Raw genomic sequence first — 25,278 nt, 5'->3', positions numbered from 1 at the left:
CTGAACTGCTGTAGGAGGAAGACTATGTAAATGTGTGAAATGGCTTGGTAAATGGTGATGTACTTAGGCAAGAAAATGTTGCCTGTGAAATCATCCACTGATGCCTCCCACTGTGGACACAAAGTTGTGGGAAAATGGTCAATTAGCAGATAAATTAGCTATCGAAATATTAACAAAGAAATTCTACCAAGGAATTACCAGAATCACCAACTCTATCTCATATGCTATTTAAATTCACTCTTTCTAACTTTGATGTTAAAGTAAAGAGAGAAGGTTAAGGACAGGAATGTCACGGAGGATCAATGAGGAATACGTCGCCACAGATGTTTCACGCATTAGAAATCCACAAGGCTCAACATATTCTGACATCCCGGAGGGCCTTCCTACCCACCCTCTTTGTAAATGTGCTCTGAACATTGAATAGAACGATACCCGGCCACACAAGGGATTTTGAAAATGAAAATTACAGTTAAACTCCTTGAAGTCAAAATGATTCATGAGTATCAAGTCACTTTAAATTTTCACGAGGAAGCACTCGAATAAGAAAAATCCTGGAAGACTTAAAGAACACTCACGAAGATAAAAATCAGCTGACTCTGTTAACAAAACAAATTTCAGATGTATGTTAAGCACGAGGTTTACAGCTGATGTAGATTTAATTAATTCTCACTATAGTTGAAATGGCTTATTTATTAATTTGGCAATCAGAGGATCGAGCAAAAAGCAGCACGATGTACGCTCAGCTGTGTTAACTGCTAACATGCTGACATGGCCACAATGGCAATGTTAAAAAGCTGACCATAATCTTTAAGACTATACTTACCATTTTCATTTATTATGCTTATGTATACTAATGATTGCAAGACAGACATTAAGTACAATTAATAGGTATACAACTAGTGGACAAGTTACAAATCTAAGATGTAATCCAGGTTGTCTTATTCTTATTCTGTGCTTCACCTTGTTATTGCCCTGTTTGTCTCTCTCTCTGCAGGTCTGTCTGTCCAAGCATGGTGCCACGTTCCTGCCTCTCTGGCCAATCATCTGGTATACCTAACCAGCACATCCACTCATTAGGACCCAGCAGGATTTATACCTTCACAATTGTCTGACAAATTGTTCAGTACTTTTTCCGGCACTACAGCCGTGTTCGTGTTAGACTTGCGTCTTCCTTGTGTTGTTTTTTTGAACTCTGCTTTGACTAATGCTTGTTTTTTTTTTTTTTTTTTTTTTTTTTCTAAATGACATCAGAAACAGCAGTATGCGACATTACGTGATGGCAGAGCTTCAGTTCATCCTTTGTCATTTTTTTTTTTATTTTTTTTTATTTTTTAATAAATAGGACAGGGGGAATGAATGAGAGAGAGAGGGGGAGAGAAAGAAAGAAAACCAAAGGGGAGAAGAGACGGTGAGAAGGGGGGGGAAGAGAGAGAGAAAAAAAAAAAGAACTCCTGGGTCACCTGTATGGAGAAAAAAAAAAAAAAAACAAACAAACAAAAAAAACAAACAGAGGAGACAGCAAACAACAAAGAGCAACATAATAATAGAGAAAACAAAGCACCATCACAATAAACTAGCTAGTCATAGATATCAATGTTTACTAAATAATAAACGATATTGTGCAGCACGCAAGATAGACAGCGCACAGTGTGCTTTGAGGCAGCAGCCAAGAAAGCTTTAGTCCGCGTCTGTGAATACCCATGTGTGCATACCTGTGTGGATCAGCATGCTTGCATTCCAAAGGTTTCTCCATGTAATGATCTGCTAGGGAGTGTGGGGGGGCCACAGCCCCGTCCTCCAGGGTGTGAAGCGGGTATGGAGGAGATCAAAACTCCAGACATCCAGAGGCCCCCAGAACACAAGAGACCATGGAAGACCAACAGAGGGGCAGCCGCGCCACTGTTCCAGTAAGAGCTGAGGAGAGTCCCAGATGAGGGCTCGCCCAGCAGCCGCGGAGCAGAAGTCAGGGGGAGTTGCAGTGACGCGCCCGTGAGCTCCGCCGGCCCCCAGCTGTGCCTGAGTGACCGAGCCCTAGGCCGAGAGGCCGGGGGCACCCCACCTCCAAAGGGGCCCGAGCGAGCCCCAGGCCCCAGGCCCCGACAAGCGGCCGCCAAGGAGTGAGCCGGTGTGTACCCGGACGCCCACCCCCAGACACAAAGAACCACCAACACACCGACACCTGAGGGAGTCCGCCACCGGCAGGGGAAGTGGTGGTGGGTGGAGATAGGCCTCCAAACCTTGGAGGGCCTGACGGACGTGGGTTACTGACCTGGCAACCTGGCTGCCCCTGGGTGGGTCCGGGATGGGCGTGAGGTTCTGGGGGCGCTCCGTCTCTGGGCTGGGGCCCGGGCCGGGCCTCGGGGGCTTGGGTCCTGGTTGGTGTGTTGCCGGGGTTGTGGGCGGGTGGGTGCATGGGGGCCCGGCCCTGGAGCAGGGTGCCGCCGGTGCGTTGAGCCGCCTGGGGGGCTCTTCAACTGGTGGGGGGGATGGTCACATCTTGCAGGAGCTTTCTTCTCTTCAGGAACTCTCTGCAGGAGGGGGAGATACAGGAGAGGTGGAGGAAGATCTCAGCCTGGGCGTTTACCGTCTTATGTAGTCTGGAAGATGTGTGGATGGTGGGGTGGGTGCAGTTTTCTCTGTGGTGGGGTTGGGTGGACTGTCCAGGGCTCTGTGGAGCCGGGGGGCGCTACTGCACTGGGCCCCGGTCTGATGGGCCTGGGCCCCCCTTCCCTGGCGGGTCGCGAAGGGTGGGAGTGCCTACTGGGGTCAGCGGGGGAGCTGGCCCCAGGGAGGGGTTACCTGCCCCCAGGGAGGGGTTACCTGCCCCTCCCTTCCTTCCCTCCCCATCTCCAGCTGCCTCCCTCTTCCCGCTCCTCCACAACCACCCACACATGCAGGGCCTTGGAGTGGGGGTATGTCACCAGGGTGCAGAGGAGGCTACCCCCCCCCTCTGTCCCCTTCTGGCTGCCTCTGCCTCAATTTTATCCCACAACTTAGACATTCACATTATTCACACTCTCATTACACATACATATAGGATCTTGGGGGTGGGCACAATCACGGAGTCCAAATCACCATCAGGGGGTACACCTCACCCCTGACGTCGTTGCCCACCTCTCAATTTTAAATACACTTAGTCATTGAGGGCTAGCAGGAGGGACTATGCGCTTACCTGCTGCTCCTTGGCAGGTAGCTCCATGCCCTCCTGGGTTTTAATTGCACCTTAGAACACACATGCATCAACATTACAATGAGCGGGTGGAGGGAGGTTTGGAGTCTTCTCCCACCCCCATTCTCTGCGGCCTGCTGGAGCGGGAGGGCTAGTAGGAGGAGTTGGCCGTCCGACTGCGGTCTGGAGTGTGGGGCCTCCCTGCTGCTGCGGAGTCGGGGTGGTCTGCCTCTCCCCACCGCAGGGAAAAGGGTAACACCACCTGGGTCTGGGTGCAGTTCCCCCCTCCAGGGGCAAGGGTACCTAGACCTGGTTTGTAGAGTACGCTTGGGGAGTGTGATTGTGTGTACAGCGTCTCTTTATGTCTGTCTCCACGTTGGTTGAGTGTGGAGTGAGTGCATATGAGAGCATGAGGGTGGGAATGGATGTTTGTGTCTGTGTGTGCCTGTATGTCTGTGTCTATATGTCAGGTTGGGTATCAGACGCCACCTCTCTGGGCCTAATGCTTGTTTTTGAACACCCACCAGTCGGCCTTTGCTCTTCGCTTCCTTCACTCATCACAGCTTTGTTCTTTAGCCAATCTCCCCAATGCTTTTCAGCCTCTCGCCTGCACCAGGCAGCTTCCATTATCTCAGACCACAGGTCCAACCAATAAACCATGTTTTACTGTGATCTTTTTACTTCCTGAAATATGAATTATGTTTCACTTTTGTTCATTTCTTCACTATTTGGCCCTCCTGATGACTCTGCTTGAAAATTATTACAATTTCCACTGAAGAGTTTTGGGGGTTAATAGTCTCAGCTGTCAAAAAAACACACACAAGAAGCTTTTCATGTATTCGTTCACTGCTTGTTTTGACTACTCTGTTCTATACTGCATGTAGAAGTACACCTGGCACGTGTCATATTGGACCAACCTTTGATCTTGTATCCCAAATCAGTGCTCACAGTAGTGGTCAGGGGTAGGGGAGGACAGCCAGAGGCGATCCTGCTGGCTACTCTCTTCTCTGGCAAACTTGCAATGTCAAGTCTATAAAAAAGGTCCCGGTAAAAGCTAACATTGTGCGAACCAGAGGCATTTGTCTGAATTACAGCCCAGTGACATACAGTAACTTTAGGAGAGAACGGAGATAAAACTGAGAAATGATATCTAACAAGAGATTTCACTGCCTGTGTAAAAAAAAAAAAAAAAAAAAAAAGTCAACCAAATTAAATATCATTTTCGATCAAATGCCTCACACCTACACTGATGCACAGCAGATAGAGATAAGAACAAGTAGAGGAGAAAGCACCGATAGGCAGATATCCCACTGATAGGAATACAAAAGGATAAATCGATCAGCTTGTCCTCATTTTCCTGCACACAGGAGTGAACAAGCAATCTTCTTTTGCTGTCCATACCTGTGTGTTGAAACGCTCCTGGGTTCAGATGCATAAAACTTGTGGCTAAATTCTTCTGTAGGTATATGGACTAAAATGTATGTATGTGAAATATAGAGTATTCTTTTTGTCAGATCTATAAACCACACACTTGATTCTGTTTGCCAAATATTAATCACTGTGAAACTATTACCTCTATTTCCATAAGCTGAAGTGAAAACAGCCTTTAACTTGCAATTTCATATTAACACCTGAGCAGTAGTTGGAAGTAATGAAGTACAAATACTTCATTACTGTACTTGAATAGAATTCTTAGTTAACTGTACTTTGAGGTTTTTTTTTTCTTATAATTTTTTTACTTTTACGCCACAAAGTTTTGCACACACATCTCTACTTTCTACACTTTGCATTTTTTAAACAGCCTTGTTCCTTTAGGTTTAAAGCTTTTCAGGGAAGTTACTGATTATTTTGCATTACTGCGTGTTTTCAAGCATCAAAGCAATTCAAACCTAAATGTCACACACTTTGTCTGCAAGCTAATCATAGATGATGGAGAAAGTTGTTTGAAAAACAGGACACCGGTTGCTGAGGTTAGGTGTTTATATTGTGAAACGTCCTGCAGGTATACTACCCTTGTGTTATTCTAAGGTTGCATGAAATTACTGGTTAGTTTACACTAGTTAGTTTGCAGCACTTTATATAAGATGCTGGATTGGTGCGGAGCGGCTATGGTGCTCACGGTCAGTGTTGGGTAACATCAAGGATATGCCACGTTTCCAACATCAATTTATATTTAAACTAATGATCAGACCAGCATCATGAAAATTATAGCTCATGTAACATTTGCTTATATCCTGGTTAAATCCACAAAGTGCAGCAGCACAGGTCAGCTGATCACATCCTGTACCCAAATCTACTGGAGCTCACAAAAGACGTTGTTGTGACTTATTTCAAAATGAATCATCACACTGCACCTGATCTTCCCAATATGGTGTTTAAATATGTAGACGTACCCATATAGTAGGTGGGTAGCTAACGGCAAACAGAGCTACGTTTTAAAATTCCCCTTTGTTTGTTTTTTATCTGCTCATGTTCTACATAATGGAAGTTCAAGCTGACTAAATTCATTACAGGTTAAATTGAAATAACATTTCCTTTCCACTATATTAATGTTATTTTTATACTATATTAATTACATTATATTCAGTTAAGCTGGATAGTAAATGGGTTATAGAAATGTCATTTAAAAGGAAGGTTACTATTTTCTTTTGACTTTGTGTATTTCAGATCCTGTACTTATTCACTCATACTTGAATCAGTACTCATACACATATTTGTACTTCTAGCTATGTGATGAATGTGTGCTCTTTTGCACCTTTGCCTTAGAATGCTTTAGCTATCATCAGATGTGTCAGTGACAAGAGCAGAAGAGTAACATCTGTAACAATCAGTAACACAGCAGCTGTCATATATGTCATAACTTTCATGACCATAATTCAGAGCTGTGGTTCATCAATGAATGTGAATTTATTCAGTGTTCATACTGAAAAAGACTTTAAAAGACAAACATTTTATTTTATTTCCATTTCAGATTCTGGCATGCAGATTTCAATAAAACAATAACACTGTTGTACTATGAGTACCATGTGCATAATTCCCACCACGTCATGTCAGCTGCATCTGCTTTTTATTTTATAAATGCCGGTTTATTTACAGAATCACTTATGCATGCGTGTGTGTGTGTAAATATACCAAGCCCTGAGAGTTATAAACAGATCGACAGGCAAAAGCTTCAACACTGAAATAACTTCCGTTTGAAAGTCACTTCAGTGCTTTATTTTTAAGGCACTAATTATGGTGGCCTAACATTTCCTTTTGTTAACTGATTAGTGTGAATGATCTGCGAGATGCTTTTGTGTTTACACTTCTATGTGAAGTCTGACTCAAGAAAACAAGCTTGAACATCCTGAGCCACACTTTTGTCCAAATACAATATCATTGCACATCCATAACAAAGAAAACCAGAGATAAAGTTGGATGTCAGCTCCAAGCAGAGGAAAACCAAGAGTTCTTTTAAGTTGCTTCTTGAGTCTTACTGCTCAAGATTCTTGGTTTTCTTCAGTGATGTTTATCTGTGTATGAATGTGCTTGGAAAGAAGAGGCTGAAGTTCACAGAAAACGGTGATATATGAGAGAGTTTTGCAAGTTTGTCCGATAGCTAATATATGGACAGAGCCCCAGTCTCTCTATAGAAAACACGCACACACACATTTATGCACACATTAAATAATGCAGATGGTATTATTGCAGAGGCCTGCGTTTTGAATGAGCTTTGGGAAGAGGGAATATATGGCCAACAATTGACAGTGAGGTTTGAGGCGTCTGTGCCTAAAAAGCTGCTGGGTGGAGATAAAATAATAATACAAAAAAATAATCATAAGCTGGGGGTCACATAAAGAGCATAAAGATCTGAAGGGAAAACATGTACAGTATGTACCAAAAATATAACTGCATAATGATGACACTGTGATATTCTACTGTGTAATATTTTATACACAGGCATACGCATAAGGCATGGTGCACTCTAAAGGTTAGCATTTTATCATTCCCAATGTCGTTTGTTTGTTTTTTAATGACCTCTGTCAAATTTGTATGTTTTAATGATCACCCCCCCATCTCAGTGGAAAACATTAACATTTCTCCTTTACCTTTTAATGGGAATTCATAAGTGAAAGAATCCAATAGCATTTACTGTAGGCTACTTAATAACCTCACAATGAATAATTTTCATGTAGATTTTTGGCACCAGAAGTACAGTTTCATGAAGCTCGTCAAAATAAAAAGAAGAATTTCATTACCAAGGTTGACAAAAAGTTTTAGTTGTTGGGTTGTGAAACAAAATGCTTGTCATGTTGAAATATGTTGCTCATCATCTATTCATGTTTTCCTTCCCATACTGTAAAACACCATTATTAGAATTTCATGTGCGATTTAAATAATAATAATAATAACGACGAGGAATACAGCCAATAGACTGAAACTGATTAAAGGGCAAGCCTTAAAGTCAATTTGTCTATGTCAATAATTATCTGTATACATGGTATTCTAGTGGCTACCTAAGGTAACGGTTAACAATACATTTGACTAACATGAGGAAAGCTCCCTGATTCTCAACCAGGAGGAGACACAAATCCTTGCGAGAGTTGCATCTGACATAAAACGCTGTCAAAGAAAACATGTGGTTACATTTGCTACGGTAACCCCATGTGAATAAAGGAACAGCTTAGAGTATCCATCAATAAGGTGTTTTTTTTTTTAAGTTATGAAGTGAAAATAACAAGCACATTTTTAAAAAACAGCATGAAGTACATATTTATTTTATTTTTTTTAAACGCACGAAACATATCAGCTGTTTATAACATGAAAGGGAAAACACACTGTTAATTAACACTTACGTGACCTGTTTGCTGTGAACAGTGGGATAGAATCGCCTCCTTTCTTGTGCTAGAGGACTTACAATAACCACTGAACAATCTTTCATTATAGCTCTTATTTGGTTTGCTTGTCACAGAATCATCTTGTTCACGTTACTCAGGACTAGGCTGAGCAAAATTGACTATTTGATTGTAATCCTCATTTCAACAGGGGATTGTACTTGTCAGATAATGCTAGCAAGCTTGGTAGGCAAAGTGCATCCAAAGACTATATACGGATATATCGTAAAGTCACAGATATTTGCTAATTGGTTATAATGTAAAAATAAAATCCTACAATTTCATAAATTTCCCTAAAATATTGATCATATACAGCTTGGAAATGCTGTTAATGCAATTATCTGCACAACAAGCCATATGATATGTGATATAAAACTACAAAGCTAAATGTGAATTCTCCTAAAAGCACCAGCACTACAAATGTTGGAGTTTCAGTTCAGTGACTTAATTTTAGCTCATTTTTAAATATCATTTGAAATGATTGCATGGTCCACGGTTTGTGTTGTTTTTGAGATTTTTCATATTCAATGAAATTGAGTTTACATTTTTCTGTTATAGAAGTGTTTGACGTTTTGAATCATGTGTTTTGTTAAATATATTTTAGATTCTTGTTTTGATGTGATACAATACTAGTAGTGTTGAACCTCAGCTTTTCAGTTTCAAGAGAAAGATTTTAATGCATTTATGACTCATTTTAATAAATGTACTACAGAGAACATACAACAGATGTTTGAAGCAAAAATAAGAAACTGGTGTTTTAAAGTTTTTGGTGATCTGTGTTTTATGCACAATTAACAACACAAGACAACCAAAATTAATGAAAGAGAGGGACAACAGCAAGGTTAATAGTCAGGCAATATTTATTCATCGGCTACTGTGCCCAGATCAGCCAACAGACACTGGCCAGTTCAAAGTTAATTGGCACATAGGTGGAGGCCTGACATCTGAAAGACAAAAGCAACAGGAAAACGGTGCAACTTATCGTGGCATGTTTCATTTGTCACACAAATTTCTACACAGGCAGTTGCTTTATACTAAGGCTGAAAGCAGCACAATTTATATTTTTAACCTTTATTACCTATTTCATCGAGTTGCTAAGCAATGCTTTCCTTATTAGAAGTCTGCTCACACTAAGTGTAGTTTCATACAAAGGGCATAGTTTTGAATCCAATTTTTGTGTAATGAGGGAGTCACTGGTGGTAATGAGGGAAAAGCAAGCTCGTCTTTTCAGTTTTACCTACACTGAAAAAAAGGGACTGGCCATCTCTTGGATTTATGTAAGCATCTTGCATGTATTTAACACAATTACCTCATGTTTTAAAGATAAATGTAACTATATAGTGTAAAAACTACATGATATGCAGAAAGGGTGTATTAAATTGTTCATATCATGTTCAGGTGAAGTAAGTCAATAAGATAGCAACGTTAAATCTCGTGAAACCACGCGTGATTTCATCTCGCGGGCTTTGGATCGTGGTTCAAAAAAGGCATCCATCTCAGTCAAGTCGAGCAGCCAACTCTACGTTTTTGGTATGTCTTGATTTTTTGAATTAATATTTACCATATTTCAGCCAAATGTAGTTAAACGTCTAGAGTGTCGCCATGTAACATGCTAAAAAAGAGCCATTAGCTTATTTGCTGTTTTATCTGTTGTCAAAGAATTGGCGCTTTTTCATTTGAATTTGTCTTTGGCACAAGAGCCGTAATATCACATTAAACCTAATTATGAGGCACTCATAACATAATTTGGTTTTCTGTGTGAATAGATTTGCCAACTGACTCTTCAGTTACATTGTGTATTTACTGCACCGTGGTGTTAGTGAGATTTTGGACATTGAACAGCTTTAGCTAATATCATTAGCGGCATTATGCTAGCTTACATCCCTACCCCTCCTGCCCTCACCTGCTGTCCTTTTCTTTTTGTTTTTTTTGCTGCACATTGAGAGACCACATCTATTCTGCATTTCACCAGGAGTCAGCTGATGGATTGTGGGTTCAAGGTGTTATGGTAAGAAAGTATATTCTATTTTCGCTTAAGGTTTCTGTAACTTAATTATAATAGGTTTTGTATAATTATTAGGTGCATGCATACACAAATAGACCACCCTATTAAAACAACTGAGAAATCCAAAATCTGCCATAGGTTTAACTTATACCTGTATGTATTGTCAGAAAGGTGATTACTGGACTCACATTAATGCACACTTGAACTAAAATGAGGTTGTAACTTGTGGGTTCTTGGGTTGCAAATCAGAAACAAACATCTTTGGATTTTTTTAATCCCATAAGATCTGGAAACACAGTTTTTATTCAACAAAACATTACTGATTAACCAAGCACAGTGCCTGCTGTTATTTCAAAATTTCAAAATGTTATTTCAGATAAAATGCAGCATTCCAGTGCATCCCAACCATGCCTTTACAGTCAAGGTTTCTGACGGAGCTGAGTTTCTCTCTGACAGTCTGCTGAAAGTGTTTGCAAAGTGATCGGGGGAACAGTGCACAAAGCTAAAGGATGTAGCTGCCATGATGACAGTAAGAACTTTAAAATTCTTTAACTACAAAGTGTATATGTATTGCATTAGGTCAGTAAAAGATTTTTATGCTGCATCCATTGAAACAGTCAACTATTACCTGTGAGTACTGATTCCACTGAAAGGATGCCATTCTTTTTTGTCATGCATTTACTGGCCCACTGAGAAAAAATTATCTTTTTTTAAAAATATATGTTCTGGAAACTATATATCCATAAAGTTGATGTCAAACAGGAATTTTTGATATTGCTTTGTAGATGCTGGTGTTGCATGTTGACTGGTTTAAAAAGTCAAGTTTTTGTCTGGGATCATTTTCTTCTGTGCTACTGAAAAGTTCACAAATCTCTGTTTTCTTTGTTATAATACTTTAGGATGACATTAATGCTCAAAGGGAGTCTCATCAAAGTGCTCCGCATCTGTGTGAAAGACAATTGCAACATCTTGGTGCAGGAGTTCATGGTGAGTGTTTTATGAGTAGATTGTGGCTTTGCAACATTTAAAAATGCATTTAGTTATCCACTTGATCCTCATTGGACTGGTTAGGACCAGTAGTCCTCTTTAATAATTTGAAGTTCACATGAGGCCTAGTAGTGAACTCGGCCGCCGGCCCTTGAGGCCCCACCCCTACCCCTGTATTAGGGGTCACATCAGTGTGAAAAAACTTTAAATTTGTCATTCTAGTGAACAAAGAAAAATCCCCCCAATATTTACATTAGCTTTTGTTTGGAAAAAAAAAAAAAAGACCAACTGACCAACAGCTAACCAAATTGTGGGGCTGAAAGTCTAAATTCTAACATCTTCTGAGTGACATAACCTGGATTTCTGATGGGCCGGTGTCTTTCTAACAAAAACTAATGTAAAGCATTTGAAATTATTATGTTTTTCACTCTCTCTTAGAAACTCTGTTAGACCATGAATGGCAGCATGGCAGGCAACTCTTTGGCTATAGCTATTTACTATGGTTTAAATTACTCTAACATTAGAACTGGTAGATTCAAAAGAGATGAGTTTAAAAGGGAATCTTAAAAAAATGTTTTGTGTTTAACCAGGACTTGACTGAGGCCACTGCACAGATTGAGAAAACCACAATGAACATCTGTCTCCAGAGATGCGCCAGGCAATGACTTTTCTGATGTTGGCATCATCATCGAGGGTATAGTAGTTCTTCAAGATCTGGATAACGTGACCTTTGCAGTAGCCATGCTGTTTGGACCTTTTTTATTCCTTCAATATGAGTTACCCATCACAGCTCTGCTACACTTTTGAGGTGATTCAATGGGTGGTAATGGAGTTGGATGCAACTCAGCTCTCAAGAAAAGCTCACAACTAAGACAAAACTGCTCCTGCAAGGAAAGCTCACTGTTATGCATGCAAGGTGATCAGCTCTAGGTGAGAGGACATTTAAATCTCACACTTGTTCTGCTGCATTTTTGAAGCTCAATTCCAGGAGCAGATCGCAGGGTTCATTTTTATATACTCTGCAACTGCCATGAGGACAAGCTGTTTTTGTTGTTGTTGTTTGTTTTTCCTTTTGCTCTGTACAAGTTCTCTGTTTGTCTGTTTGGCAGCATTTTTCAATTTCTGTTTGTATTTTTTCTTTCTTTTACTAGTGAAGAGATGTAGCGTGAACAGTTATACAGTCTAAATATCCCATATGGGTCGTGTGAAATGGTATTTTCAGTTTCATTCAGTTGAAGTAAAGAACGTTGAATATTTCTAAGTATGCTGTTTTGAACCAAGATGTCACAGTATGATCAGTGCTGTAATTTTTGACAGTCACTGTATCAATGTTATTTTTGCGTCTCTTGAATAAAGTTTTTGACCTGCAAGTGCTAATTTCTTTAGTTATTGGGGTAAAATGGGTAATGTTAATAGGAAGGTGTTTGCCAATTCAGTAACCTAATTTAATGTTAATGGAAACTAACATTTCCTCAAATTGTTTAGTTATAATTGTTGTTTAACTGAATCTTGACGTCAGAGGCCTTAAATAGAATGTTTTGTATTGTCCTGTAACATTTTTCAAAAGAAACAGTCTAATTTCTTTGCTGTGATTGATTCCAGAGAACACGGAAGAACTGACATTATTTAACTGTTGATTTATATAGATTCAGTGGAGGAGTAATGTCAGTTTAATTCTTTACCTACTGTCAATGCAGTGAAATTAGACATTTTGTTTTTAAAGGTTACTGGTGGATGCCAGCAACCATCTTGGAAGAGAACAATACAATCTGTTATAAGGCCTCCATTTGAAAATTGTGTATTTGATACTAGAATATAATAGCAAAATGTAATTTGAAGATAACATGTAGTATTTAAGTGACCAAGTAGTATTGGGTAAAAGTTATTGAATGGTGTTGGGATAAAGTGAAAAAATTGTGAAGGATTAAAATATTCCAAGAGCTCAAATTACTTCATCAAAACATGTTTAAGTCACATTTTATCAACACAAATTGCACAGGTTTATTGAACATGAATAAATTGTGTTAATTTAACTCAATTGTTTAAGTTGCTGCCAAAGCAAAACATCTGTGTGCAACAAATGTCCACCATTGAATTAAGTAAATCCAACAACATATTTTTTTCAGTGTACTCAGACGTGTCTGATGGATGTCAGTGTGATCTGCAAACCGGCAATGATTTAAACGGGATAGATCTGCTGAAGGCCCTGGCTTTACATTCATGCCTCTCAAACCTGCCTCATCACCAACTTCAGCTAAATGCCTGTTCACAAATCCTCATAACTGATTATGAAAGAGTATTTTTACACGACGGTGAGCAACTGCTCAAATTTGATTTGTCATCGGGATGAATATGGACTAATAAAAATATCAATAATATACAGTAACGTAATTTCCTGTTATTCCTGAGTCTATTTTTCCCCTTATTCTGGACTCCTGAGCAGCAAGACCTTCTTCTTCTTTCTTTTTTTTTTTTTTTTGTGCGTACATCCACTGTTGTTCATGTCGAAACAATCAGCATGGAGTGCACTAGCCTATCTGTCCATCCGTCAAACCATTCTGAGTGAATGTGTGAGGCTGGAGAATTGTGGTGCTCACTGATATATATCAGCCCTTTCATTTCCAACAGAGTAAAGGTTAACAGCTCATCATTCTTCATCTACCTAAGGTGAAAGAGTGCTGGGACACAGAGTGATCGCTGGGTGCACTGATAGCAATAGACTGACAATACAAGTGGCCTCTACAGATTCAATATTATCTGAGGGAGAAAGAAAGCTGTTATCCTCTGACCTAAAGTAAACCATTACATACCAAAAACAAGGTTCAGGTTTTGTTGGAGGACTGTAGTGCATCAGTGGGCATTTTGTTTTTTATAAAAAGTAAATACATTTTTAAAAAGCATGTGTGTGACAGTTGGATCACGAGGCATTAAACTTCCAGTGTTTAGTGATAAGACAATCACAAATACCAGATTATTTGAGTAACTGCAAACACAAGAGTAAAAATATCTCACCACTGAAAGTGAGAACCTCACTAGTAATGCCATACAGTAAACTTAGCAGATATTTCTCTTGCTGTTTTTGACAACAGTGATATTGTTGTTCAGAGAGCTCCAGGACCTGCTCAGTGGCATTTTCATAAAGAACACAAGCAAATGCACTCGTATAGCCTGGAGGACATTCCCTTGTGAATAGAGGCACTGTCAAACCGAGAAAAAGTAAATAAAACTGACAGTTTAACTTTTTTTCTTCAGATTTGACAGTATACAGTAGTTAAAACCTTACACAGTAATAATTTTGCTTGAGGAAATTTACTAAAAAGAGTTGTAATACACATGAGTGTTCCTCAGTCACTGCCACCATGTAATTTCAGCCAGTAATGATTTCAGAAACATATCAAGCATCTTTAGGTTTTTTCTTTTTTTTTGGTTTTTTGAAAGTAATGTTATCAAAATAGATGAATGAGTGCATGACTAAATATTTGTATTATTTTTTAGTATTGTGCCATTCATACAACTTTGTCAAGTTTCTAGTTTGGCCAAGTGCAGAAAATGTCTCATTCACTGTTTTTTCTAGATTATCTCTGAAAAATATTCCCACTGCAAATACTTGACTAACGGTCCAAAATCTTAAATTTAGATTTTAAAAAAACAAAAAACCAAACAAATCAAACTAACATCATGTTAGTCAAAAAAAAAGAAACCTGCTGAAGAATATGAATTATGTTAATTTATATCTGAATTATTGTATATCTATGACATCCATGTGGGGGTAGTTTATACAGGGACGTGGGGTTAATGAGGAATATGGTAAATCAGTAGTGTTGAGCGTGGGGTAGGGACTAATAAGAATGTACATACTTTTCCTGCTCCATCTCAGACTTGATGATTAAGTAATTATTTCATGTCATTGAGATTTTTCTTTATTTTCTTAAAGCACATGTGTGTACTGCGTGTACATACATGTGTACATGCATATGTGTACATATGTGAATGTGTATATATTGATGTGTTTTTATATTAAAGGTTGAAATGAAAGGTTATCATCGATCTTCTAAATCTAGCTGTCCTTAGCATCTCGTTTTTATATACATGTATTTCATTTCTTCAGTTTTTTAAAACAAATGAACTTTAAAAAAAGTTCATTTGTTTGCTTTTTATGTTTTTAAAGTCTTTCGTTGATATTTTTTGATAACCACCAAGCCCTTGCTAAAATCTAGTAAAGACAAAAGCCCAACAAACAGAACCATGTAAAGTGAATATAATTTAATCTTACGGTTAGTTCTGTTTTTTTGTTTTGTTTTGTGTTTTTTGTGCTCCACCTCTGGGTTCCATGTTCAGGTTGAGACCAATGTTTATCACTTCCTAATGACTGAAAGTGATAAGTGCATAGGTAAACCAATAGAAACTCTTCAAAAAACAAACAAACAAACAAAAAACACGTAAGAGCTTGTCCTGAGTTGCTTTACATAAACTGGTCATGCTGTCATTAGCTGGTGGAGGTTAAAAGAAAAGCATAGACTCAGACTGGCGACAGGTAATGACAGTCTATTGTTAGACTCTAATGAGGGAATGGGAGCAATTAGGGTTGACTCTGACAAAGGCATAGGGTTGAGTGACGCTAAGGGTGGAAGAATGTGAGGAGTGGTAGGCTGGAGAGGGAGAGAGGCTTTTGATTGAGTGGCAAGCAGGCAGGTGGCGGAGTGGAACAGGACAGGAAATGTACGTGGCAGGCTGGGTGAGTTGTGGCTGAGCGAAAGAGCTGGAGAAGGAGGTTGGAGTAGAGGAGAGCAAGGCAGACTGGCAAACCTTTGAATAGCGTGTCAGGACAGTTAATCGAACAGATAAAATGCACAAGGATTCAAAAATTAAGCAAAAGCTTAAGAGATTATTATTATAAGCAAGGAGACAGATGATCTTGTGGTGAGTACAAGGAAAACAAGTGTGTAGGTTGATTGGGAGGCTGGGAGGAGGTGCAGGGAAACAGGGAAGACTGCAAACAAACAAAGACATCAGGCACTTTACAGCTCAATGAAATTATACAACAGTCACCAATAGTCACATTCAAGGAATATTCTATGCAAATATAAGGACTATTTAAGATGAATGAAATGTGTTTTCATGACATGATTTATTTCCGCATTGACAATGACAGCCTGCGTGGCAGAGGAATCAGAATACTTTATTAATCTGCTGTTAGCCCCCCTCTATAAAAGACTTCCCTTAAACCATATCATGATTGAAATATAGTATGAGCAATAACATGAAACAATATTTTTTCATATTATCCCTTTTATATTACAGACATAATCGCCTTGATCCATGTCTAGCATAAAAATCAAATCCTCCCGGTCGGAGAGAGGTTGGTCCTCTCATTTTGACGGTCAGAGGCATGAAGGACATTACTGAGTTTGCAAAGATAAAAGTGGACTGATGTAATCTCGGAGAGATCAGGCTTGCTATGCTTGATATGAGGGGCTGGTTAAGTCTATATTGAATGAACTGCATGCTAAACAAGCTGGGCTGGACAAAAAGAGTCACATTGATATTTCTGGTTTAGTTATTTATTATGAAATGAAACTGCTCAGGAAAAGTTTAGCCAATAATATAAACCATCATGTTATGATATAATGACTTATATACAAATTAGTTGATTATAAGACTTTTTGTCCTTCAGCCATGTTATGCAATAATTTGTATTTTTTCCTTTGACTGTTGGACACTAAAGTATTGCTTTGTTATTTAATTAAAATGCATGCCTTCTAATTCTTTGTTGCTATTCTTTTCTGAAATGTTTAAATTGTGTTTACATTCAAGTGTCACAGAAAACATTTACTGAGATTGAACATAAGAATATTATATTTTAGCAATGTTTTTGTCTAAACTGGTGTCTGAGACTTACCTTTCAGTATGTAGCTACATGTCTATCTCTGATAATGGCCTCTTCCTTTTTCAGTTTCTTCCCCTCTCCACCTCCTTTCCTTCCCTTCTGACGAACCCATTTTCGTGGTTAGCTTGTCTTTGATTTTCCGTTCATTTGCAACACTCAGAAAATGGTCAGCACACCTCAGCATAGTCTGTCTGTCTGTCTGTATTTAGCCTCTAGCCTCCTTCTCCATGGAGGGTACTGCCCCTTGTGGCTGTTCAACTTGTAGCCAAGCATCTCACTGATCACTGCTGCGTATTGCAGATCAGCTTGTTAGTGTCGGTAATCGTGGCTGTAGGTATCGTCCGTAGTGCTGCATCATCTTCTGAGGGTACTTCACGTAATCTTGGTAACCGGCTACGGGGGGGTCCAGGTTTCAAGAATGTTGGAACACTGAGCTACTAGTTGTTTCGCCGTCATTGTGGATGTTGGGTATCGAGGAATCCATAGGTCCCTCATCCTATTCATGTAGCCCCTTCCGCCAGGGTTACTTGCGTAGTAGCATTCCAACAACGCCCTGTTTTCGTCTCTTGCCCACCGATGCCTTCTTGTTCCACCCTTCTCGTCAGGGTGCCCTGGTTCCTCAACACCTGACACTGACCTTGTTGATCCGGGCGATGAGCCGGCATGCCTTCATATTTATCTGTCTCGCTCATGTCTGCGGTAGGCTCGCTTAGCATAGGGGGTCTAGCCTTAGGACCCTTACTGGATACAGACGCCCCATACTGCTCCAACGGCGTGTAGTCTAATATGAGGCTTTCTACAAAATGTCAAGCGCCATCTTAAAAAACCGAGTCGAACACATCAAGCGAACAGTAACTATTCAGCCACAGTATGCCTTTTTTTGTCCTGTTTGTCATTATTTATGACATATTATATTTGGTCCAGTTGCAGTCCTTGCTCTTTCCCACATTATTTTTTCATGAGCTGTTTCTGGAGAAAATAAACAAACACAATAAAGTGCTGCATGAGTTGCTGTGAGTCACTAGAATTTGATTTGGGTCTGCGTGGCCCTAATGACGCAGAATGACGCACCACTGTCCAATGAACGAGTTTAAAGTCAGACTATATGACATCATCTTAGCACCTCTTTCATTTTTTAAAAGGCAGCATGAACACAAAGCATGCCAGTGGTAACAACAAATTCTAACTGGTTTAGACAAGAAAAGGATTGAAATATAACAACGTAAATGGTTCTTATGACTATGGTTGATTGCACTGTATACATGTGTCATAGGCAAACAAGATGGAAATTAAAATGACATGATTACAGCAACCATCATTACATTATACTTGATGCTTGATTTCTGACACACAGAAAAACTGGATCTAGCAGTTATTTGGAAAGTACCTCAAGCAGAGTTTAAATGAAGTACTCATTCATGTACACAACTAAAATCGCTTCCCTATGGTTGTAAAGCTGTAGCCTTCCATCAGTCATCTCCTAAATTAGAAAAAAGTGCAGTACATTTTTCATTCAGTACTCAAAGGGTTGGACATGAAATTTTGAATTATGGGCCCAAGAGGAGCTATTATCCAGTCCTGTAGCTTTAGTGCTGAAGAGCCTGTAGCAAAGTTATGGTAAAAGGCATCAAATGTACTTTATGGCTCTGTCCTACTCATGTCACAGCTTGCTCTGGCGCATGGCCCAAATGCCTCCGTCCACTGACCTTGGAGATGATGATGGCATTAAAACTGAAACATGCACACACTAACGGCTGCTCTCGGCCTCATACTCAAAGCCACAACACACACACACACACACGCACACACACTAGCTCTAGGACAGCAGCAAGGTGATACTTTGCCTGCCTTTATTTTACAGTCAGCTAAAACATGCTGCTATCTATTGCACGATTCAGCATTAAATTACAAATTCTGACAAGTTTGTCTGAGCAAGGAGAACAATATAGAAGGACAAGAAGGTAGTAATATCACATTTTATGACTTTTTTATTCTATAGACAACTTAAAATACAATGTTTTTTTCAGACACACTACGAGTGTGACTGAACTTTTGGCTTTGAAAGTAGGATGAAATCCATACTAGGGGCACATAGTCAAGATGGTTTCAAAGGGCATCTTTGGCTTTTACTTGAGGGTGATTACAAGCAGACAAGCTTGACAAGAAAAAGTATGGGGGGGGGGCAGCCAGAGGAAGTGAGGGCCATTAAAGACACTCAGTGTAATTCCCCAATGCAGTAAATGAAATGTAGGTCTTCAGCACTAAAGGGCTAGAGTGGAAAAGGGTGTGTGTGTGTGTGTGTGTGTGTGTGTGTGTGTGCCAGCCATACACAAAAACAAAAAAGATGCAATGACAATGTTTGAACAAGCCTTATGTTTCTCCCGTGTAGACGAAGGAAGACAAAAAGCATGCTCTTTGTACTTTCACATTTTCATCACTGCCTTAATGAAGTCCTGCTGTTACTGTTTAACTAGTTAGTGTATTTTTTCAATATTTATTATAATTAATAAACTTTAACCTCCTAAGACCCGAACTCTTTCATGGCATGCATTTTTAATTTGTCTTTGGGCTGATTGGGACCTGACGAATGTAAAAACCAAAAAATTGCGTGATTTTTTTTTTGTTGATTTTTTTTTAACCTGATGTTTGTTTGTGACAAAAATGAGATCCACATATGGGGACATTCACTTTAAATTTCGATAGAACAGTGACAGTATAACATCCTCGTAAGTGGATATCAGGCCCTTGTAGAGCAAAATGTAGTATTTTGGTCGAGACAACCCAAAATGTGAAGTCCACATATGTGGATTCCAGGTCCTAGGAGGTTAAATATAAAACTAGAACTACTTAATAAAATAGTTCACCAACACGGTTGGTCTTGTAAATAAGGCAAGGCAAGTTTATTTATATAGCACAATTCAACAACAAGGTGATTCAAAGTGCTTTACAGAGACATTAAAGAACAAAAACAAATAAAAAGCATGATTTAAAATTGATTAAAAACAGTAGATAAAATCAGAACAGTAGATAAAATCAGTAGTTAAAATGTAAGTTTTGAAATTGAAGCTTAAAAGTGTGGATTTGGTGTTTTATTCAAATACAGCTGAGAACAGGTGAGTCTTCAACCTGGATTTAAATAAACTGAGTGTTTCAGCTGATCTGAGGCTTTCTGGGAGTTTGTTCCAGATATAAGGAGCATAAAAGCTGAATGCAGCTTCTCTGTGTCCATGTCTAAACCAAAACAAAGGATACAGCAGAAGTAGTTATAGTCTTTTTAAAAAACTTGTCATATTTCTTTTCTCTTAAACTCTATGTCAACATTACCTGCAATCCAACTCAACTGACAATAGTAAGGTTGGGTATTTGGATGTGCTTGTTAAGACCTTATAATGGAGCCTCAAGCCACTTGCATCATTCAGAGATGAGAGATCGGGTACAGAGGTCAGAGAATCCACTTTTTTCTAACATCATATGCCAAGATATATATGTTTTTCTCATTATTAATCATGCAAGCTGTTATCAGACTCCACATATATCCCACTGGAGCTTCAAAAGCTTTCCATGCTGTATTCAGTACAATTATTTTTTGAAACCTATATAGAGTTTTGGCATTTCACCCTTAAAGTCTAATCAAGTTAAAAAAAAAAAAAACTATGTCAACAGGCTAATAAACACTTCAAGTGATGACAGGTGAAATTCACATAAGGTAAATTTAATATTCACCGAACCCCCCCTGCCCTATGACAGGCCCCTCTGCAACCCTCAGCTGAATAAGTGCAATGGATGGATGGAGGGATGCATGAATGAGCAAGACAGAATAGCATTTCTCTTTTAAACTTACTAGTTCTTATAAAATTATTTTTGTTTAAGCAAGAGAAAACCAAAGCTAAGGGGGGGGGGGGGGTAAAGTTACACAGAGTGCCTGATGGCAAGAGAGCGCGGGATGCTGAGTGCAGTTAAAGGTCAGTGAGGAGGAAGCTGCATGTAATGTTCCAGGTGGAGTCGCTAGGGGTCCTGCTTCCTGTGATAGCTGCCATATGTAACCTGCAGCTCTCTATTCCCAGCACACACCGATGTTGCCCGCTGGACACACAACCAAGAGCTTAGGAAATAGCACAATGACTCACAATCGTCCTCACAAAAAAAACAACAGAGCGCATGGGGGGAAAAAACATCCTTTTGAAAACAACATTTTTGTGTCTGTTTTCAATTTTGTTTATCTATTTTTGTATCCTCACACGACCACCATAAACAAATACTCTCTGATTCTGCTTCTGAAAGGTATATTTAAGGAAAGCTACATGTCAGCTTCAATTGTGAACCCCTGCACTTGTCTTCACTGGTGAGGATTTATCACGCTGTGACCCCCTTTAAAGATCCTCAGTGGCTTCAATTATAGCAGAAACTCTACTACCAAGCCAAAAGAATCTCCTCAGATAGTTTTGTTTGGTTCTGGGTGAATGCTTTTCCATCTGTTCAGAAAAAAAAATTGCTGCATTAAATCCATACCCTGAAATGACATATATTTAGCCTGAATTTTTCCTTTTTTTCCCATTAAAGATGTCTGCTACTGAGAAATGTCTTCTTATTGGTTTCAAAGGACAGTTTTGACAGCCTTCCAGTCTATTGTAGAATGCAACAGCGGCATCTTTCAAATGAAAAGAAAAGTGCTACTCTTTTATGTTCCAAGTAAATTGGCTTCCTCTGAAGCCAACCCACTCTCATCTATGGCACTGCTTGCCTTAAAGGTGACATAAAGGGAGAGGGATGAAAAAAATGGGTGGTATGATAAGGAAAGGTGAGAAGGAATGAAATTGCAGCAGGAAATATCAAAACTATTTCTGAAGTTAGAGGGAAGGGTTAACATCAGAGATTTGCTCAGGAACCTAATGGGTGTGCTGCATTATATCTTAACACATGACTGGGTGGATGCTTTCATCCAGAGTGCTTTACAAGTAGAACGAGTACTTACATTTTTACTGTGAGTGGCCCTTTGGAGATGGAGTCCTCAACCTTAGCAGTCTATGTGCCATCTGTCCACACTGAACTGCATCTGAATCCCTGATACAACTTTTTTTAATCTCTCTTTAGCGTCTAGGCTTTTTGATTTTTTGTACTTCATTTGTCATGTACACTCTAAAGAGACTCTTATGGAGTTGAATTCAAGAATAGCTATCTTAGCAACAGAGGTCTTGATGACTTGGCATGGATATGGTCGTGTACAAGCCTACATCAAGGGAAAAAAGGAGATAAAGCGTAAAAGTACTCACCCCGGGTAAAGAAAGGCAAGCTAACACCGTGAGCGTTTGTGACAGGTTCTAGTGTTGTGACTTTGAGTAGTTAGCAGCTCAACTTCTCATCCAGTCTTATTGATAGAATAATGTCTATAAGCTACTAAGTTACAGTGATTTTTATCCATGTGCTTGTGTAAAGGTGCAGAGTGAAGAATTTATAATTTATTTATAGTGTATAATAAATTTTTCGGTACCACTTTACAATAAGGCTCCCCTTATAGATGCTAATAAATAGTTTATAGCTATATTATTAATTAATTTGTAAATGCTTTATAAACCATTATTAATGGTTTATTATGCATTAGTTAAGGGTGAGAAAGAGGAAAAAAACTGACCGGTTTCTTGCCAAATAGTGAGCCAAATGTGTTCACCTATATATTTCATCTAGAGTTGCTATATTAAACATTTCAGACTAAGTTACTATCCTGTAAGCACAATCAGCATTTGTAAACATATTTTTTATCATATAAAATTGTACTTCAGAAATGCATTATAAATATCCACAACTATCAATCGGAGCTTTGTTGTAAAGTGTAAAGCATAAAACCATTTATTAATGAATAATAAATATTTATAAATGCCAAATGGGAGCCTTATTGTAAAGTGTAAAGCATAACACCATTTATTAATGACTACTAAACATTTATAAATGACAAAAGATAGCTTTGTGGTAAAGTTTAAAACATGTCAACATTTATTAAGGACTAATAAACATTTATAAATGCCAAATGGGAGCCTTATTGTAAAGTGTAAAGCATAACACCATTTATTAATGACTACTAAACATTTATAAATGACAAAAGATAGCTTTGTGGTAAAGTTTAAAACATGTCAACATTTATTAATCACTAATAAACATTTATAATTGCCAAAAGTGAGTCTTAAATGTATAATGTCACCATTTATAACACTTAGACCTAAATTACAATCAGTGCTTGAAATAACATTTAACTACTGTCAAAAATGGCAATGTATTGTAAGAGTAACACATGTAACATTAAATGTGTTTTTTAAAACACCAAACAGTCACCCACTCCAAAAAAAGTTCATGCCAGACTGGTTCAAACTGGAAATATTTTTTGTATGTCCTTAAATAAGCGTCCCAGTGGTCCATCAGGGTGTCGCGAACCAAGCCAAGATGACCACTCAAGAACCATCAGGTGTTCCTCCAGCAACTTCTCAGTGCGATTTCCTCTTAGTCTACGGACATGTCCTTTGATGGTCATCCAAGCCCTTTCGATATGCTGTGTATGACTGCCAGATTGAGGATCTACAAACCACCTGCTGTGATTTACAGTGTAATGTCTGTACCCTATGTTTGTCAAAACATTTTTCTAGGCTCTCCACTCATCACTGATAATGGCACTACCCAACTTAACATGCTGTCTGATCAGAGGAACAAGGTGGCGCCTTGATCGTTTTTCAACAAGTTTTAACACGAGCCTTCGCCTTTTGTCTTTAATTCCCATCATTCCAAATACCCATTTCTTCCTTTTCCATGCATTTCCAAAGCGTCCATGTGCATACTGAAAACAAAAAGAATAAAATTAAACAGAATTAAAATGAAAAAGAATAAAATTAAATATCTACAAAGAAACATTCAAAAAGATGGTTGCTTCTACTAATTTTTTTTACTTATGGTAAAGGTTTCCATGTTTAGAGGACACAGTCAGATCTGCATTGATTCTAACAAACCTGTCTGAGAGTTTACCAACCTTTCGCTGATGACGGAGACAGCTTTCATCTATAACCACAAATTCTCTGTCACCACCAAGACGGTGTCCATTGTTTATTCTGTGTCTTTTAATTGCACGTATACAAACATGTCGAATGTGTCTTGCCATGCTACTTAGTGTTCTAGAGCTGCCAGCCACTTCATCATCGATCATATCTACTTGTCTGAGCCTGAGCCCTTGTGAAAATCTGTGATAGAAATTGAGGCAATTATTACTTACTGAGGCCCTAATTTTATTTCACAAGTCTCGTATTGGTGTTCAATTATGAAAGGTGCATTGCTATTAATGTCTACATCTACATATACCTGTAAATGAACTTCATCCAACTGAAAAGAGATGTTTTTGATTTCTCAAAGAGGGAGCCAGTTCTAATTGTTCTGGAAACTCTCCTATGACTTGCTCTTTTGCAGCACCTGAGAACATATCAATGAGTTAAGTAAAGAAATGGACCCTTAAACAAGAGCATTAATTGAAAAGATAATCACAAAATTAAGTATGAAGAAAATAATAATGAAAAGAGGTTAATGCTCCCTCTTGCATTGATAACCGAAATATTTTGTTATATTTACTACATGCACTACATTATCATGCATTATACATACCACATATATTGGTCTTTCTTCACCACGGAAATCATTTTCATCTTATGGTGACAAACAGGACATCTAAGCTTCTTTTTTAGCAGGTGTTTCTTCTGCAGCCATTTAATGAGCCTTAGTGCCTTATATTTAGTTTGTTTTCCTTCTATTCTGGCGCGCAATCTCATTCCCAAAGACATTCTGGTGGAAAAAAATGAGTAATTTATTTTATTATCACCTCGAAACACCGTAAAATACTCTATGGGAGTCTAGTGCAAATCGGTTCAGAGTTAAAGAACTTCACATGCTATATAAAACAAGCCCTATAATCAAAAATAGTCCCACGCAAAAAAGAGGATTGTCTCACCTGTTATAATGTATCTCCGACTTTCTTATGTAGATCTAACCCGCTGGATTCATGCTAAAGAAATATGTTCTGCTGCCAAAGGGAGGGAAAACAAATTTAATTTAAACGCAGAGGAGCTTATACAACCATCTAATCACAGTTAACTTTATTAAGGAAAGCCCCTCCTCTCAGAGCGCGACAGGCAGTGGAGCGCTCTGGAAGGTCAAGCCAAAGGGGCACGAACAGACACACTGAAGGCGCTCGTTCAAGTTGCTGCGCCATGGATGGAGCAGAAGATAAAAATTTGTGTGCGTCTGCGACTTACACAGTTAGCACACATTCGAAGAGATACAAAAAGCAGAGACTGGATGATCTAGATTGCACTAAGCCAACGACTTCAGC

At 38.9% G+C, this 25,278-nt stretch overlaps 1 long non-coding RNA gene across 2 annotated transcripts; it reads left to right on the top strand.

The window, feature by feature from the left end:
• Positions 1-9,305: 9,305 nt before the first annotated feature.
• Positions 9,306-13,149, top strand: LOC308408971. 2 transcript variants are annotated; one of them, XR_013973884.1, is made up of 4 exons: positions 9,306-10,051; positions 10,425-10,577; positions 10,948-11,035; positions 11,626-13,149. It is a non-coding gene; the product is annotated as an uncharacterized lncRNA (long non-coding RNA). The 2 variants fall into 2 exon arrangements; XR_013973885.1 differs by having other exon boundaries at positions 9,306-10,577.
• The last annotated feature ends 12,129 nt before the right edge of the window (positions 13,150-25,278 follow it).

This window comes from Rhamphochromis sp. 'chilingali' (assembly GCF_963969265.1).
Source record: "Rhamphochromis sp. 'chilingali' genome assembly, chromosome: 13".
In the NCBI taxonomy this organism is placed as follows: Eukaryota; Metazoa; Chordata; class Actinopteri; order Cichliformes; family Cichlidae; genus Rhamphochromis; species Rhamphochromis sp. 'chilingali'.
This window is presented reverse-complemented; position numbering and strand designations above follow the sequence as displayed.